This window comes from Echinops telfairi, unplaced genomic scaffold, assembly GCF_000313985.2.
Source record: "Echinops telfairi isolate 266 unplaced genomic scaffold, ASM31398v2 ScPeMD7_655;HRSCAF=1070, whole genome shotgun sequence".
Classification (NCBI taxonomy): Eukaryota; Metazoa; Chordata; class Mammalia; order Afrosoricida; family Tenrecidae; genus Echinops; species Echinops telfairi.
In genome coordinates, this window is record NW_022104553.1 from 10,847,730 (window position 1) to 10,853,207 (window position 5,478).

At 47.7% G+C, this 5,478-nt stretch overlaps 1 protein-coding gene across 1 annotated transcript in view; it reads left to right on the forward strand.

Annotated features, from left to right (window-relative positions):
• Window positions 1-5,478, forward strand: part of LOC101647659 (butyrophilin-like protein 1) — a 37,818-nt gene that overhangs the window by 8,349 nt on the left and 23,991 nt on the right. The window lies entirely within an intron of this gene.

The following is a 5,478-nucleotide window of genomic DNA, read 5'->3' on the forward strand; positions in this document are numbered from 1 at the left end:
GTTACGCAAAAACCGCGATAGAGTGAAGCCGCTGAAGTCGAAGCGCAAAATGGCGAAGGTTCACTGTATACTCGAGTTTAAGCTGAGTTTTTCAGCACATTTTTTATGTTGAAAAAGCCTCCCCGACCTCTATAGACTGGAGTGAGGGGCCCCACTTACCTGTTCTCCAGGGCATTGTCTCTCCCACTCATCTGCGGGCACCTGCAGCCTCTGTGGGTGGTCTGATGGCTGCTGATGTCACCCCTCTTTTCTCCTGCACGCAGCAGCCTCTGTGTTGTCCGTGCTGTACTGGACGCGGACCTGCGGTAACTGCGGCGCACCGCATCCTTGTCAGATGAATGTCGGCTGTGGCCGCTCTTCTTCTCCCCCTCTTCTCCAGGGCTGTGACCAATGACGGAGCCTCTATAGTCTCACCCAGGCTTGTTCACGGCCCCTTGCTCCGCCCAAGCATTGCTGAATACAGGTACCGGAATATCTCTGGTCTTGGATATACGGTACTTTTATTGACAGTACTTAGTCTGTTCTATTTTATTTTTTATATTATTATTAACCCCTATCTGGACCCAGTGTTGACTATGCTTGCACAGAGCAGCCTGTGTTAGGGCTCATAATACACATGCTGCCTGTGTATGCACTGTGTTACTGCATGTGTTGCGTTAGCACTTCCCATACATATGCGGTAAGGCTGCGTATGCAGTAACAGTGCGTACACAACGCAGTGTGTATATTATGCGCCCTAACACAGGCTGCTCTATGCAGACACAGTCATGCCATCACGTCCTGGACTATCATTAGTCTGCATTAGGCCTCAAACCACACAAGCTTCGTTGTGTACATGCGGTAAGGCAGGGTATGTAGTCACGCAGCGCATGCAGTAATGCAGCGCATGCAGTAACACAGTGTATATAGTTATTGTTGATACCATATTATTTTTGTTGAGCCTCTTTTCCACTTACAGAGCTAGTATACTGTTTTTCTTTGAAATAAATATTCAAAGCCCTTTAACCTACTGGTGCCTCCATTAATGTAATTTTACTGGTAGCTATTTTTATTTTGAAATTTTCCAGTAGCTGCTGCATTTCCCACCCTAGGCTTATACTGCAGTGAATAAGTTTCCCAGTTTTTTGTGGTAAAATGAGGTGTCTCGGCTCATATTCGGGTCGGCTATATATCGAGTATATATGGTACACACTCCCCTCCCCCCATTTTGGGGGAGGGAGGCCAGTTTGTTTTTCTTCTTCCACATGTATCAAGGGAACCCTTTTATGGACCTCAGCAAACAGGGTGGGACTGAAGGCCAGCTGACTCAGCTTGCTAAGGAGCACTAGTGATTTCTGTTTCCTGAAATGAAGTGATTAGTCACACCAAGCAAGGGCAGCTAGTAATGTCTCATTTACAAAGAGCACTAAGTTTCACTCCTGTCCACTATTGTGTGACGTACAGAAACAGCACTAGCCCTTCTGACACGTTCTTGGCTCTCCCACAAACATGCTATTAGTACAGCTTGTGTGGGGAACAGAAGGAATTCTCTTAAGTTGTCTCCCCAAAATATGTACCAAACTTAGCTGCTTAAGAGTGACTGTCGGCAAAAGTAGGTCAGAGGTTATTCTCCTTAACATTGGCCATCTGTAGTGGCTAGACCATTAGTCTGACTCACCCTAAATAAAGCCCATTCCTTTCTGTTATTGTTCCCTCGAAGCAGTGCCCATAGGCAAGCCTGGGACCACTCTAAGATGACTAAGCTTAGCCTACTATCTTGCCACACATGCCTCCCTATTCCCTCCTCTTACTATTGCACATTCACCCCTAGGTCATCCCCCTCCTATTGCTTGTATTGCCTATGTTAAAACCCCTCCTGGTGACTCAGGTTATTGTCCACTATCAGGGAACTTGCATGCCTCCCAGAATAGTAATTGTCTGTTTTATTATGTGAGACATTAGAGTGATCAAACTTGTTCTAGAATGAATTGTATTGCCCCTTTCTGTGATGTATGACTCTATGATGCGTGGTTAGCAATAAATATCGAGGCTCCCTGGTACTCGGGAGGTGGCTGGCCAGAGGGTGGCTGGAGAAGGTGACTAAGGAGGACGAAGCAGTGGCTTCTTCTCTGACGGCTAAGCCCCCTCCACGAGGACCCTCAATTGGGGCTGAGGTGAGCTATGCTACCATGAATTGCGTCTGACTCCATTACTTGACTCCATCCTTTAACGCTCATGCTCTCTATGACTTTACTATAATCTCTACTTATTATCGCTGTACAATTGCGCCTACCAAACCTGTGATGTTTTGTGGGGTTCCCTCTTACCCTTAACCCCACAAGCTTGCTTAGTTTGTTCCAGAAAAGTCCACTTGGCTGGAAAAGCACACGGAATATTTTGTGTCTGTCTTCCTTTCCTAAGCCAGGGTCTGAGGAGTAACGACTCCCTGAGCAACAACGTTCTAGACAATTGCCTTTCTCTTTCTGTTGACGGAGAGGCCCAGGTCAAGACGTGAAAGCACTGCTCACCTCACACTTCCTGCTTCACACCGGACGGACGAGGAAACGATCACCTGTTCATTTTAGAGAACAAACCGCTCTGGGACATCTACCCTAACCGATGAAGGCACTCCTGGCAATGATGCCTGTGGCAGTTACATCATCTCCGGTCAACTCGTGAAGGGGTGGAGTCTAGCCTGTCAATCAGGTCATAGCCAATGGGGCCTCTGTGTGGGCATGGCCTTCTCCCGAGGATTCTGGGAACTCCTGTCTTCCTCCTGGAAGGCAGGCAGCACACAATCTCTGCTTCATCTTCCTGCTGACAAGACACATGGGGCATAGAACCCTGGACCTGGAGGAGCCACATGGAGACCCTTGCCAGTGCTGAGATGCTTCCACTGCCACTGGAGCCACAAGACTTTCCACCCACTGGCCTGTGATTTTTCTGCTTTCAGTGTCCTTGCAGGTTTTGCTTGAATCTGAAGGATTTATAGATTGGTGTTGGACATATGGGCTAATATTGGACTTGTGCACTTGATCTTGACTGACCTGGGATGTTTTCTCAATATACAATTGTGCTTTTATATAAGGCTCTTTCTTATACACAAATGAGTGTTTATGAATTTGTTTCTCTAGTCAACTGGACTAACAATTACTAACAAAAAGTTTGAAATAGAACACCCTAAATAACTGACGACTGTAGAATTTTCTAAGTGTTCCTCAATTTGGCACAACCACCAGAGTTACAAAACATTCCAATTTGGAATGTCACTGGTACTGTTGTTCAAAATCCTGTTAACCAGTCATACTTCATAATGATTTAAGACCCAGAAAATTTTAGAATTTGCAAGTAATACTTTTGCTCAATAATTTATGATGCTCCCCCCCCCCCCACCTTTCAAGTGCCTGCTACTGTTTACACCAGAGCAACATTCAAGTTTTCTTCTTGGTGTATTGAGCTAATAATAATAATACAATATGAAAAAGTCTAGAATCGGAATGCCTTGAATTTCTTAATGAATAAGACATTTAAATCCATAATTTCAAAGATGAACCATATAGTGCTGTATCTCACGGGTGAATCCATTAGCCAAGTCCCCACCTAAGCAGGATAGAGCTACATATGAAAGGAAGTACCCTAGGTTTGCAACGTGCTGATATCCAGCTAAGACAGAGAGCACACAACATCACCTGAGACAACATTTTCTGTACATAGGAATGAGGAAGCAAGCATAATCCTAAAGCAGCAAAAGAGCACAGGTTTATCAGCTCAACAAGGGGTGTATGTGGTAAGGGGTCCCCTGTGGTGTCTCTAGTGGGCTCACAATGAACATGGTGATCATGGTTTGAAACAGAGTCCTCAGTCCTTGTAAAAAAGTCTTTCATCATTAAAGCTCACGTTCTTGTCAATACAAACCCATTGTCTTTGGGGAAAAAAAGTGGTGGCATATCCAAAGCATTTCTGAGTGGGATTTATGCTGCCCTTCCTTCCGCCATGTGACAACCTGCATTGCTCCAACTACAGGCTTGAAGGAAGGAGAGGAGTTACAAGGTGACAGGGCCAGGTGGCCGAGTCCTCTCAGCAACTCCTCAACACACTTGGGCACTGGGCTTGGACTTGGGAGTGGCCTTGGTGCGGCCATGCCGGGCCTGCTCATGGCACAGCTCAAGTGGCTCCAGACATTGGGTCAGGGCCAGTTTCTGCTGGATGGTCATGTGCAGTACTGAGCTGAGGGTCTTCTCATTCTTAGGAGCTGCCAGTTGTCTCTGCATTTCCTCCAGCTGTGTGATACACTGGTCACACCTGGTGGCAAACATGGCATGCAGTGATGAGAAGGTAGCAGCATCCTCCTTAAGAGCTTTGAACTCCGGTGCAGCTCCATCCTGGTCTCAGTCACCATTGTCTTCTCGTTTTCATGCTTGTTCCCGGTTGGCCAGGGCTACCTCAGCTGTTTGTGGGCCTGGAGCATGGTCTTCAATGCTCTTGGTGCCGAGCAGTGACTGAGCTTCAACATCTCCTCCATCTGTCCTCCCTGTCCTTGTCGACCACAGGGCCCAGCTCCCGAGAGGTGATGTGCTGCCGAGACAGCTCAGTGGTGTGGTCCACAGCTACCTGTAGGTGCTTGATCTGTTCTCAGATAAGGACAATGAACTTGTAGATGTGTATGGCTTGAGGGGTGGGTCGCTAAGGGGTAATGACTATGAGGAGCTCGTTGAAAGGCTGCTTTCCCCACTCTTGCCCTCTGCTCTGGCAAGCTCCATGGCCCGTAGCCCCTTGGGCAGGGGGACGGGAGACCGGTGGCCACACCCCTCAGGGTTGGCCTGGCTGGCCTCACCCTGCCCCTCATGTTAGTAGTCTAGCATAAGACAATTTGGTGTTTCATTGACGCACGTGCATACATGGTGGTAGAGGTCGGTCAGCTCCTCACTGAAGCTCACCAGCTTTATAATGGGTCAAAGGGAGATCAAGTGAGAAGGTGTTAAATTTTAACTACATCTGCCATCATCCATTTTCCAATGGACACTGTGGTTGCTTGCCTTTCTACTGCCCTTGGGTTACTCTGCTCTCCTTCTGAGGTAGTTAGTTTATTGTGCCAACCTGGCCGATAAACACATGTGGGCAGAGGGATAAATGGCTCGGCGAACCATGCCGTTTTTGTCTCTTGCTCTCTGACCATCAGACCAGTGTGCGGCTTCTTGCTTGTTCTTTGCCTCAATTTGCAAACTACACTACCTGTGGGACACCTAACCCGTGGACTGTGTCGCTGCAATTTGAGGTTCCTTCAAGACCTGCTTCACCACACCACTGGAATTTACATCTCTTGAGCTGGGGACTGTCGGGCCCTGTCATTTGGCTGTCAGTTGGTGACCTGCCTTGCGGTTTGCTGCCTGTGCCCGGATAGCCTGAATTGCTCTACAGAGGACTACCCAGCAGCCCTCAAGACGTGAAGGACTGCCAGTGCCTCAAAACTGTCTCACGAGAGTGAGTTGCCCTGAGCCA